Source organism: Ochotona curzoniae, unplaced genomic scaffold (genome assembly GCF_017591425.1).
Source record: "Ochotona curzoniae isolate NIBS_2020 unplaced genomic scaffold, NIBS_Ocur_1.0 contig_430, whole genome shotgun sequence".
Taxonomy (NCBI): Eukaryota; Metazoa; Chordata; class Mammalia; order Lagomorpha; family Ochotonidae; genus Ochotona; species Ochotona curzoniae.
This window is the reverse complement of record NW_024466219.1, coordinates 8585420-8599616: the sequence shown is the minus strand read 5'-3', so window position 1 is coordinate 8599616 and position 14197 is coordinate 8585420. Positions and strand designations below refer to the sequence as shown.

At 39.6% G+C, this 14197-nt stretch overlaps 1 protein-coding gene across 3 annotated transcripts in view; it reads left to right on the top strand.

Annotated features, from left to right (window-relative positions):
• Window positions 1–14197, top strand: part of KCNT2 (potassium sodium-activated channel subfamily T member 2) — a 336723-nt gene that overhangs the window by 176496 nt on the left and 146030 nt on the right. The gene's annotated exons all lie outside the window — the stretch shown is intronic.

Genomic DNA, 14197 nt, shown 5'->3' with positions numbered 1-14197 from the left:
CCTAAATAGCATAATGATAGTTGCATAGTTGATTGTGTCAACAAAAGTTCTCTTGAAGGAAGTGTCTACTACCCTCTAGTTTTTTGTTAATCAAAATGAAAGAAGTCATGTATAAACTGAACCTGCACTTTTTTTAGTGAAAGTATGTCCTGGGATATATAATTTTGCTAAAATGGCCTCAAAAATTCCTCAACTCTAAAGCAAAGCAGATGAATCAGGCAATTTGCATAAGAATCAATTGGAGAGTTTCTTATAAATATGCATTTATGAAAACTGTGTCCAGAGTATCTGGGGTAGAGACTGGGAATATGTATATTTTTTTTTAAAAGGTGATTTTGAAACACAGATTTGTATGTTTTGGCTTACAGGATCTTTATAATGAGTTTCTTAGGAGTAAAGTTTCATAAACTTTTCAGTACTTAAAAAGTAAAGTGATCATAAAGTGATCACACCATGTCTTCTATTTTTAAAAATGTTTTAATTTTTAGATTTAAAAATGCTTCATATTTTACATGGAGTAAATAGTGTTATTTTCTCAGCCATTGATTCCATGTCTAACATTTGTGTGATCAGGCACAATGGAGAGCACTTGGTTGCATCTGCAACGAGTGGGCAAGATGAGCATGGGCTGTGGGCACCTGATTTGTCTATTTGTGGAGCATTGCAAAGTTTATCCTCTGTTCTACTTCCTAAGTTTTAGCTAAGTCTTGACTGCAACAGACTGTGTGCTCTACACTTTACCTTACCTGAACTTCTTAATTCTTGACAAAGATAAATAAAGCAACTTCCTTCATTTGAAAAGGGATGCTATGAGTTAAATGTTATCTCCAGAAAACGCATGTGGAAGTCCTCACCCCTGAGACTACAGAATGTGAAAGTATTTCCAAATGTGGTTTTGTCAGAGGTAATCAAGTGACAGTAAGGCCATTAGGGTGACCCATGTCCAACTGACCTATGTCTTTATTAAAAAGAACATCTAAAGGCAGACACGATGCGGACACAAGATAAATGGAAAGGTAGCCACAGGCAAGCCAAAGAGGCAGGCGTGGAGCACGCTGTCACTTCCGGCTCTCAGCAGCCCCCATGCCGCTCAGGCTGCTTGAGCCATCCAGTTAGTAGTGCTTGGCTAATGCAGCCCTAAGAAGCTAAGAATGGAGCACAGACCAAACACACGATGGGGAAATTCATAAATACTTCTTTTAACATTTTTAAATATGTATTCTCCTTTCCTTTTCCACCAATGTTACCTTCATCCAGACCCAATCCTGCTCAGCTGACCTGAGCACTGTGTCGATTATTTCTTAACTGATTGGGATTGGTAGGTGCTCCAAAACAAATTTGTTGAAGAAATAATTGTAAATGAGCCCGAGTGTATTACCAAGTCTGTTTGCCTCAGGTAGTTGTGGATGTTATGTCTCACCATGAGTACTAACTTCATTTCAGAACCCTTGCAGGCTTCAGGATCTGTGGTACCTTTTTTTAAAAAGGGAAGTACTAGCATGAAAAAAGAAGTGTGTAATGCCTTCTAGAGTACCCTTCATGTTCTTCATTGGAGAGTTCTGTTTTCTTCTGATACTTTACTTAATTGACAGGAAATGAATAAAAAACTTGCTAGAATAATGATTATGGTAGGTGGGACGGCTCCAACAAAATTATGGAAACCAGAAGCAGATGGATGAGTGGCAACCAACGTAGAAGCCAGAAGGAAGCTAAAATTTAAGAGGAGAGATGAGACAAGTCAGCAGCTGGCTGCTTCTCACAACGGAACCGCACAAGCCTCAGGAAATAGAGACAGCAGATGTCTGGGACAGTAAGGTTATGAGCAGGACTAAATATATGAACAATGGTTCATATTCTGGAAGGTAACAAGGCTCCCTGAGTCCCTCCAACTATTTATTGTTAACTGCTTTCTCAATCTTTGGCAGCATAAGTTTTGTTATTTGGAGAATTTGAGCCAGGGATATCTCCTTTCATAGACATTCCATATGAGGACCCAGGTACCAAACTGATATTAAGGGACTTAAAAGCATGTTGCTAAGATTCTTAGAACTCTTGGGAACTCACCTTGTGAGAGTCAAGAGTCCTAAGAATCTTAGCTACCAGGCCCATGGCTTTAAAAATACCAGTGTGGAGCCATTGTTTCTGGGAAAAATGTTTATCACAAGAAAAAAATAATGTGTATGCATGTGTGTGTGTGCGTGCATTGAGGATACAGTATCCCAGGCTGAGCCTCCTACAGTAAACGTCCCAGAAGCTAGTTCCTGGTGTTTGCATAGGTCTACATAGGCTATGGAGAACTTCACTCCCCCAGATGTTCTAGTTAACAGATGTCACTAGACTTCTGAGGAAATCAATAACAAGGAAGAGTGAATGAGCAGCCAGATAATAAGCATACAGGAGAAAAAAAAAAACACACACAGGAAACAGAGCCATACAATTCTGGAAGAAGAATAGATTTCAAAAATTCATATATTTAGTAATAACCCTTGCAACAACACAAGGTGACACATAAAGAAAATAAGAACAGCAGAATATAAAATGTTTAGTTAACAAAATGAAACAAAGCAAAAAAAAAAAAAAACTAAGAAACATGACATTATCTCTCAAGAGCTCCTGAAAATTAAATACAGGATAACAAATGAAAATTGAATGAATGGCCTGGAAGATAAGCCTAAAGAGTGGAAGAATTCAGAATAATAAAATGTATAATAACCTAAATAATGGAAATATTTAAAAAGTAAGAAAATTAGAGGAGTAGTCAGGAGAAACAGTGTCTCAACAGGAATTTAAGAAAGGAGACCTAGAAAAGAGAGGAGAACATTACTAGAAATGAAATCTAATCTGATTTCTCAGACCAAATGTAAAGTTGAGAGATAACTAGAAAACATGAAAATTGTTTAGCATGGAGGAAATGAAAGAAAAAAAAAAGCAAGAAGATGACAATGGAAAAAATAAATCGTAGAAGAAAATGCAGAAAACTTTCAGAACTTAAACTGGAGAATCAGAATGTCTGCCCAAAGTGAAAAGATGCAGGCAATGGGCACAGCACTTGAAAAGTACGTGCATGCCTATCCCACCATTGTTGAGAGCGTAGACTAGTACAGCCACTACGGCAGCCAATATGTCGAGTGCTCAAGCAGCTGACAGCTGATGTACCAAATGACCCAGCTATCCTGCTTCTGGGGATATTTCCAAAGGAAGTGAGATTTTTGTATGAGAAAGCAACGTGCAATCCTATATTGATAACAATTACACAATTGCACAATTACAAAGATAAGGGAAAAAACACAGATGTTCATTGAAGGAGGAATGGATAAAGAAACTGTGGTATACCTACTCCATGGGATACAACACAGCCATAAAAAGAATGAAATTCTACCATCTGGAGGTAAATGGTCCCGGCATCAGGCCATTATACTCAGTGAAGTAAGTCAGCCCAAAACGGACCATTACAATATGTTTTCTCTGACATGAGACAACCTTCATGCAAAATGTGAAATATAAATAGATACATAGGTAAATAAGTGTGTGTGTATATGTGTGTATATATATATATAAAATAATTGATCTCCATAATGGAGACTAGCAAACTGGGAAGTGAGGATACATTACAATGTGCATCTCTACTCCTAAATATAAGTGAGACTCCCAGTGAAATTTAAATATATCTTGACAGTATGGTCCCAGAGTCTCTACTTTTGCGTGTACCTACCACATCATGATACACATAAATAGTAGAATGTTGGATTTGTGACTGTTGCTGCAGGACTTTAGCTACTATAATAATATGGGGAGAGATGACAGGAAGGGCACAATAAGGGGGAAGAAAGGGAGGGGGAGAGAGGAATCCCGTACCTACAAAACGCTATCATGGAAAATAATAATAATCATCACAAAAGTAATGGATGCCTCCAGTTACACTTTGTTGTTCTGTTGGAATGCTAGTTATATAGAAGACAGAAAGTAAGTTATCTGTAGGCATGAAAGATTTGCAAGAGTGCACAGCCCTGAGACAGACCAAGGAGTGAACGAAGAAAGATGCTGTAGGGCATCTAGAGTGGAGGATGGAATAGTAATCTGCTGGTTCTGGTGAAAACGCCCTATCCCGGGACAAGAGTAATGGCTTAGTGGTAAATCCTCTCCTTGTGGGGGCTGGGATCCCATATGGGCACCAGTTTGTGTCCCAGCTGCTCCACTTCTCATCCAGCTCCCTGCATATGGCCTGAAAAAGCATCAGGGAATGGCCCAAAGCCTTGGGACCTTATGCCCATGTCAGAGACCCAGAAGAAACTCCTGGCTCGTGGCTTTAGATCAGGTCATCTCCAGCTATTGCAGCCACTTGCAGAGTGAGCCATCAGATGGAAGATCTTTTTTTCTCTCGCTCTCTCTGTAAGTCTTTCTTTCCAATAAAAATAAGTAAATATTAAAACAAAAACAAAGCAAAAACTAGGTTCTATCCCAAAGTAGAAGAGCAGGCTGAGCGTGAGCACATGGCAGCTGGGGACTGAGAAATTCAACAGGGCTGTCCATGGAGGGAAACAAGAAATGGCTGGAAGTGGCTGGTAAGTCTGAGGACATTCTCTTCTAGGAAGATGTTTTGTACTGAGTTTTCTTAGCTGAACGTGCATGTTGAAACCCTAACTTCCCAGTCCTTTAGAATGTGATAGGATTTGGAGAGGCGCCTTTAAATGGTTAAAAACAAGGCTATCAGGTTGTGTTTGTAAGAAAACAGTACCTGTGCTTAAGGAGAGACTGAGGCTGCATGTGGAGGTGTGTGTGGATAGGGCAGTATTCTACAAGGCAATGCCAGAGCTCTCAGATGAAACCAACTCTGCCAGAGTGGTGGGCAAATACGTGTTTGCTCCGCAAATCACCCTGTCTGGGATATTTAGTTGTGGAAGCCAGAAGAGATTAATGCAACAGATTTTTAGAAAATTCACCATAGCCAGAGGAGACAATAAGGACTGATAGAAGAGAGTAGATGATATTATATCAGGAATATAATCATAGCACAATATCACAGGAATCTCATCAAGATGACCTCACACTCTGCTGAAAGGATAACAGGAAGAGGAAATGTGAATGAATTGAGGGCAAAAGACAAGAAATCTATTCTTGCATAGTAGGAAGATGTAAGGTAATATTTTAATCTGACAAACATAGCTAATAATATGTAGGAACATGGCAGGAAGAAAAGAATGAGTTGTAGACCTTTATGGAGTAATTCATACTATGTTTCATCACAGAGGGACAGAGAGAGAAGGCTGCCCCTTTGGATTATGGAAATTGTAGAGTGATTTGTCTTTTAGGACTCGGTGCACACATAGGTTTCATGATATTTTTAATTAATTGAGTTTTGTAAACTGTACATCTAGGAAAAATAATTACATGAAAAACAAACCTGTTGTTTTGAGAAGTTAAGAGATACCCTTGGTGGTAGCTTTATGTTTCTTCAGATATCAGTGAGAGAATGGGCAAATTTTTAGTTGAACTGCTTATACTTGTTGTACACTCATGTATCCTAAAATTTGGCTTTCATTCAAACACCGGATACAATCAGTGTTTCACAGCTGTGACTGAGAAGCTGAAACCAGACACACTAAGATAAGCCAAATCAAACAGTCAAATTGGACAGCTGTGTAAATTCAGAATCAGCTTCAAAGTTTCAGCTGGGAAAAGTTTAGCAGAGCAACAAAGGGTCAGGTGGAGAAAAGAGATGCCCCCTTGCAAACCCAGCCGAGAGGTTAATGCCACTGATAGGGTATCTTGAACAGAGGAACAATAGACTATCCTTGGGTCCTGGGGACTAAATGGTTTGGAGGTTTGCTAGTTGGACAAGATAGGGAATAATTTACAGTTGTCCATCAGTAACACTAAATTTAGCATCCCTTCTCTTTTGGTAAAACAAGTAACTCTAATATATGTTTGAGTGCAAGGAATGTAAGGAAGTTTCTACTGTCTGTTGAGAAATAAACTTGGGACGTGGTTAAAAATGAAAATTCTTGCTAAAGGGCTTGTATTTGGTCATGTCAGTTGGATATAATTTGTTTTTTTTAAAAGATTTATTCATTTTTATTGGAAAGGCAGATATACGGAGAGGAGAGACAGAGAAGATCTTTTGTCCGATGATTCACTAACCAAACATACATGTATAAAACACAATTACTAGACACAGTTATAAAACCAAAAGTAAGAAGGCCTTATGACAAATTAGACAACAAGTCTCTCTTGAAAATATTCAAATCAATTTTGTTATAAAAATTCTTCCCAAAAATAGTAACTGCCCAGAGAAAAACTAACTCACAGAAGTCCTTATAAGCCTTTACACAGATAAGACTCAAAGTGCTCAAAGTGAGGGCCTTTAGGCTTGAAGCCATATCCCCAGTATCTATGATTTTTTAAAAAGATTTACTTCGTTTTATTACAAAGTCAGACATACAGAGGAGGAGAGACCAAGAGGAAATCTTCCATCTGCTGATTCACTTCCCAGTGACCGCAATGGCTGGAGCTATGCTGATCCAAAGCCAGGAGCCCAGAGCCTATTCTGGGTCTCCCATGTGGTTACAGGTCCCAAGACTTTGGGCCATCTTCCAATGCTTTCCCAGACCACAAGTAGGGAGCTGGATGGAATGCAGGGCCACCAGGATTAGAACCAGTGGCGTATGGGATCCCTGCACGTGGAAGGCAAGGACTTCAGCTGCTAGGCCACCGTGCCAGGCCTGGATATTATTTGTTTTTAAGCTATCTTTACATATAAGTAGGCACAACAAAGCAAATAAAAGTAGCAGAAAACATAAAAGCCTGGACAAATTGTGTATTGTGCTGAATATTAACCATGCTAGTGTAGAGGACAACTTAGCGTCCAGAATGGACCTTCTCCCATCTTCCATGGCACTCCGTTGTATCCCACAGAGTCTGGCTTCTGGCTAGATGGTTAGCACAATCCACACCCCTCCTTCCAATCTGGCTTACAACCAATCAGGAGAGTAGAAATTTTTCTTCTTTGATTCCTCAGTTTAAAAAGTATATAGGCCAATATGTTTTATGAAAGGATATAATCTTACAAATCTTAGAGAAATTACATTAGGAGGTGCATGGGAAGTGTAATTACTCCTCTGTGATGATCCTGTCATTTTAGACTGTTTTTGAAAAGTTGCTCTTCAGTTTTTGCCAGATGTGATCAAGCCGGTGTCCTTGTCATTCTCATGTGCTTGCACGGAGCATGTCTTGGGAGAGCAAGAAAGTCTGGTACCTGCTGAGCTTTTATGTGATTAAAAATATTACAGCTCATTAAGGACTCTCATGTCTAATCTTAATCAAGTTCACTTTCATTAAGGAATTGACCTGTGTAAAGACCTATGGGGAGGTTTTCTCCTTATCCTTCCAGTTACATCAGTCAGAGCTGTAACAATCTTATGTCATGTTTTCTTGGTCTGACCCAGACAGATTCTCCAACTTTCCTCCTCCAAAGTGCTGGGTCTCATCCCCATTGCTTACCTGCAAATACAGTGGCCTAATCTGCAAATGTCCCCTGTAGTCATTCCTCAACTACAGTGTGCTCCCTTAGCCCCCCACCCTATTCCAAACCCCCTTCCCTGGTCATCCACAACCCTTCCCAGTTCTCTGGCACAAGTGTTGGCCTTTGACCTCACCCCTCCCCCAGCCGGGACTCAAGCATATTAATGAGTTTAAAAGCCCTATCCACCAGCACACCACCTCAGCATGGCAACCTGGTGCCCTAACCCCATTCCACCCCGGCCCATCCACTTGGGACCCAAACATGCACAGGAGGTCCCAAGTCCTCACCACTTCACTAGCCCCAGCTCAACCCCTACCTAGACCACCCTGAGGATACCTATACGCTGTCGCAGTGGAAGCAAGGTGCCTAGGCCGTTAGGCTGTCTTCAGCATGGGGTAAAAATTGTGTTAAAACAACTGTAAGTGAGAATAAGCATAGAATTTCATATTCTATTGATATAGTTAAAGGATGAATAAAATACTTGTTTTAAAAACAACAAAATACATGCTTTTTTTTTGGATGATTGCCTTTCTTTTTTTTCTTTTATTAATAACATTGTATTATGTGATACAGTTTTATAGGCACTGGGATTCCTCTCATCCCTCCCACAACCCTCCCCTCATGGTGGATTCTTCCACCTTGCTGCATAACCACAGTTCAAGTTCAGTTGGGATTCCTTCATTGCAAGCATATACCTAGCATAGAGTCCAGCATCTTATTGTCCAGATAAGTTCAGCAGTTTCTAGGGGAGACCTTCTCTGGTCTGAAGGTAGCGCTAACAGAGTACAGTTCCAGTCAGTTAAAAGCCCCTACAAAACATCAGCAACAATTTACAATGTTATGAAATTGATTGACATAGTATTGGGTAAACAATATGTTAAAAATAATGCAAGTTCAATTTTTCACAACACATGAGTTGAGACAGTATCAATGACAGGTTCAAAAACAAACAAAAAATTATTACAGGTTAAATCAAGGCAAACATGTGGTATCTAACCTTTTGGGATTCGCTCATTTCCCTTATCATTATAGTTTCCAGTTGTGCCCATTTAGCCACAAAGAACTGCATTTTGTTTTTTTTTAATAGCTGAGTAGTATTCCATGGAGTAGATGAACCAAAGCTTTCTTATCCAATCTTCTGTTGATGGGCATTTCGGTTGCTTCCATGTTTTGGCAGTTACTGATTGTGCTGCTATGAACATAGGGGTACATGTTGGTTTGTCGTGAAACAGGTGTTTTGGATGTATTCCTAGGAGTGCTATTGCTGGATCATATGGTATGCAGATTTTGAGTTATTTAAGTGTTCTCCATACTGATTTCCATAAAGGCTGTACCAACCTGCAGCCCCACCAGCAGTGGAGTAGGGTTCCCTTTTCCCCACATCCTTGCCAACAAGTGTCGTTGGTGTTCTTTTTTATGTGAGCCAATCTTACTGGTATTAGGTGGAATCTCATCAATGTCTTCATTTGGATTTCCCTTATTGCCAGGGAAGTGGAGCATTTTTTCATATGTTTGTTTGCCATTTGGGCTTGTTCCTTTGTGAAATGTTTGCCCATTTCCCGTGCCCATTTCTTGAGTGGCTTGTTTGTTTGTTTTGGTGTTTTGGTTGTTTTGGAATTCTTTGTATATTCTGGAGATTAGCCCTCTATCACCTATGTAGTGCGCAAAGATCTTCTCCCATTCTGTGGGTTGTTTTTTTACTTTGCTGATTGTTTCTCTTGCTGTACAGAAGCTTCTTAGTTTGATGAGGTCCCATTTGTTTATTCTGTTCTTAACTGCTATTGCTTTTGGTGTCCTTCTTAGAAAGTCAGGACCTACTCCTAGGTCTTGCAGGGTATTTCCTACATTTTCTTGCAAGAGTTTGAAGGTTTCTGGATGTAGGTTTAGGTCTTTTATCCATGTAGATTGGATCTTAGTGTATGGTGATAGATGCGGGTCTATCTTTTTGTTTCTGCAGGCTATCAGCCAGTTGTCCCTACAACATTTACTGAAGAGGCCTTCCCATTTGCTTGGACTGTCGTTGGTCTTTTTGTCAAAGATTATTTGGCTGTATCTGTGTGGGTTCCCTTTTGGTGTTTCTATTCAGTTCCATTGATCTTCCTCTCTATCTTTGTGTCAGTGCCAGGTTGTTTTGATAACCACTGCTCTATAGTATGTCCAGAGGTCCGGGATTGTGATTCCCCCTGCTAACTTCTTGTTCTTTAGAATGGTTCTAGCTATTCGTGGTTTTTTGTGTTTCCAGATGAATTTTTGAATCATTGTGTCCAGTCCTGTGAAGAATGTTTTGGGCAATTTGATTGGAATTGCGTTGAAAATATATATTGTTTGTGGTAGTATAGACATTTTAATGATATTGATTTTACCTATCCAGGAGCATGGGATGTTATTCCATCTTTTGAGGTCTTGTTCAATTTCTTTTTTGAGTAGTTTGTAGTTTTCTTCGAATAGGTCTCCTACACTTTTGGTTAGATTTATTCCCAGATACTTCATACTTTTCGCTGTTATTTTGAATGGTATCTTGCTGGTTAGATCTTTTTCCATCTTGGGGCTCTTTGCGTACACTATGGCTGTTGGGTTTTGTTCACTAATTTTGTATCCTGCCACTCTGCCAAACTCTCGTATAAGTTCTAGCAGTTTCTGTATTGAGTCTCCTGGTTTTTCTATGTATAGGATCATGTCATCTGCATATAGTGAAAGCTTGACTTCTTCGTTCCCCATTTGTATACCTTTGACTTCTTTTTCTTGTCTTATGGCCTCTGCAAGTACCTCTAGGACTGTTGAACAGCAGTGGAGATAGCGGGCATCCTTGTCTTCTTCCAGATCTCAGTGGGAAGGGTTCTAGCTTTTCTCCATTCAGGATGACAGTGGCGTTGGCCCTGCTTCCCATCCAGCTTCCTACCTGTGGTCTGGGAAAGCAGTCAAGGAAAGCCCAAAGTCTTGGGACCCTGTACCCACGTGGAAGACCCAGAAGGGGCTCCTGGCTCCTGGCTTCAGATCAGCTCAGCTCCGGCTGTTGCGCCCACTTGGGGAGTGAGCTATTAAAGGGAAGATCTTCCTCTCCTCCTGTCTGTATATCTGACTTTGCAATAAAAATAAATAAATCTTAAACATATTCAGTAACCTGTGTCTGAGCCACTTGGAGAATTGTCTGAATAACCATGTGAAGGAGGAGGCTTCCAGAGGCCAAGAGTCAAGGTTAGTAAAGAGAGGTCAGGGAGGTCAAACGTGAGAAGCAAAATTCCTGCTACACACTGATAGAGGGATGGAATTTTGCTAATAGCTGTAATGAGTTTTGGTAAATATAGAAGCTCCAAAATGCTATGCCATGACTTCTTTAATGTTTTCTTGAGTTTGGTTTAGATTTTCTTCATGAAAACTGAACCACTGTTAAACCTGATGGATGTGAATGGCAAAGTTGATTAGCTTAATTTGATTAAAATGCTTGATCTGATTTTCAGCTTTCAAATTGAGATATTATGAAATATAACAACAAATATTGTTTGGGATCTATTAGAATTTTTGCTTACATATTTTAAGTATTTTATTTAAGACCACTGCTGAATTATCTATGTAAAAAAAAATATATGTCCAATTTGAACCATATTCTAAAACATCAATTAAAATGAGTTGCAGGGCCCAATGCAGTAGCCTAGTGGCTAGATTCCTCGCCTTGCACACACCCGGAATCCCATATGGGCACTGATTCCGGTACTGGCGGCCTGCTTCCCATCCAGCTCCCTGCTTATGGCCTGGGAAGCCAGCTGAGGATGGCCCAAAGCTTTAGGACCCTGCACGCACATAGGAGACCTGGAAGAAGCTCCTGGCTTTGGATCTGCACAGATCCAACTGTTGCAGACACTTGGGGAGTGAATCAACAAACAGAAGATCTTCCTCTCTGTCTCTCCTCCTCTCTGTCTATATCTGACTTTCAAATAGAAAAAAAAAGTAAAAAAGAAAAAATTATGATAGCCTGCATAATAGTTAAAATTCTGTTACAATGTTAAACCAGTTAACCGTCGATTGCATGGATTTTCTGTGTTAGAATTATTTTAGCTTTTGTTGCTACATATACACTGTGTAATTAACCTAACCTTAAACTTTGAGAAGCAGGGGATATCTTATATAAACAGAGGACGAATCCCCTCTGGCTGGTTCATTCCTCAGAAGGCAGCGATGGGCTTGCATTGGCAGGGGCCAAATCCACAGGTCAGGAATGCAGTCCGGGCTTCCACATGTGTGGCAGGAATCTAGTTCCCATGGAGCTTGCCAGAGCGCTGGAGTCCGGAGCTGGGCCTGCCGGTGCAGGTCAGGAGCTCCAGTGTGGGCTTCTCCTGCCTGCACCACTCATCTCCATGCCTACTTGTAACCGATTTTTCTTTCTTTTTTTTTAAATTTAGAGATACAGGAGATTTTGGCTTCAAGCCTAAAGGCCCTGACTTTGAGTACTTTGAGTCTTATCTGTGTAAAGGCTTATAAGGACTTCTGTGAGTTAATTTTTCTCGGGCAGTTGTTATATTTGGCAAGAATTTTTTATGACAAAATTGATTTGAATGTTTTCAAGAGAGATTTGTTGTCTAATTTGTCCTAAGACCTTTTTACTTTCTGTTTTATAAATGTGCTAACTACTCCATTCCATTACCTATATATTTGGGACAAATCTATTTACCTCTGTTACTTAATTTTATAATTTAGTTTTACTTGACAAATTTATGATCTTAAAAAATAAAATGTGATAAATTAGTGCAATATAATCAAATATATAAACCATTCATGAATGTTAAAATTGCAAAGTGCTGCAAATGAATTTATAAATTTAGAAAACTGAGTTGTGATTTTTGTTAAGAAAAATTTTTATCATTTTCTGGATAATGGACTCAATTATGAAAATCTAATGACAAATATAAATTCTTATGAGTGGTAAATAATTCATGTATAATATTAAATCTAAAATGAGCTTTTTCATGGATCATTTGAATTTCATTAAAAAATCACTAATGTAGATTAAAGTGATTTATTGCAAGTTCTTAGAACACAAACAGAGAATTTTTAGAGACATCTGTTAGAAAAGTTGCATTTCACAGAGACAATGTATGCTAATCTGATTTCCGGGCGAAGTGACTTCAGGTGACATGCTCTGCCTTTGCCGCAGATGGCCTCGGCGACCTGGTAACGGCTTCTGTTTCCTCCTTTTCCTATTGCAGCCTTCTTTTTTGTTCAGTTATCACAATCAATATTTTCTTTTTTGATGACAGAGTGGTACATCTTGTTCAAGGATGAGTCCATCAGGAAGGAAAGTTAAAATAACATTCTCATACCTGGCGCATGAATTAAAAGCATTTTATATGTTCATTTTGTTATCTGCGTTAGGAAAATATGACTTTTCTATTCCTTATGTGACATTTATGCCATAGCATGTTGCCTTTACTTACTTAATAATTCAGCTACAAGGTTAATATTTGCTGTCTCTTCAGGGGACACAAAAGCATGAATACAGCAGGGAAGATCTGTGGGACTTTAGCATGAACGCTTCATCGTAGGTCTTCAACCCGTTTTATAAACAGGTGCTTTATCATCTTAATACTGACAGTAGGCCTGTGCAGCAAATACTGCTATTCTTGCTCATCTGTGAATGCAAGGGAACAGTGGGCCAAAAGGATGAGCTAGGGTGAGCAAAGAGGAGATAATGGATTTCAACTTCACAGACCTTCCCACTTAGTGAGGAACAACTTATAAAAAGACTCAAAATTGGATGAAGTCAATTATGTGACTGGACAAATGTGGAATTAGAATGAGACCAACTAACGGTTTCCTATCAGAATTTTGATGTATTCACAGAAAATGATGTCCCTGAGAGGGGATGCCTTTAGCAGGGCTGAGCATCATGACCACAGGTTTGTCAAGAAACCTTGTCAAAAAAAAAAAAAGAAAGAAAGAAAAATAATACCATGTACTACCGCTTCTGTTAGCAGAATGTTGGAGGTCAGGGATTGCAGAATGGACTTTGACTGTCAGGAATGGATTAAGCATAAAGAGAGGAGGTGAGGATTTGGCATGTGTTAGTATACTGTTCTGGGAAAAGGAAGGGTTATCAGGAGGAATATGAGTTAAACTGGAAGTAAGAATTTCAGCAGAGAGCGGGCACCATGGCTCAATGGAATAATATTCTACCGCAAGCAGTGTGTCCCATATGGACACCAGTTTGTGTCCCAGCTGCTCCACTTACCATCCAGATCACTGCTTGTTGCCTGAGAAAGCAGCAAAGGATAACCCAAAGCTTTGTGACCTTGCACCCTCATGGGAGACGAAAAGGAGGCTCCTATTTCTGGATTTTGGATCAGCTCGGCTCGGGCCAGTGAGGCCATTTAGGGAGTGAATCAGCAGATGGAAAACTTTCTCTCTGTAAATCTGTCTTTGCAATAAAAATAAATAAAGCTTATAAAAATTTCAACCGAGAACCAAGGACCAGTGACAGAACATGTAAGAACACTTTAGAGGCAACGGTGTATAAGTGTAATGCTATTAAGTAAAATGCAAGTACTGAGATGCACTCATCAATCCACTCATCAATCTTATAGGAACAAACTATGCATTCTGAATATTTAAGTAGTTAGCTCTTATGTCTACGAGAGAGAGAGAGAGAGAGAGACAGACAGGCAGACAGACACCAGTCTTCTGTTA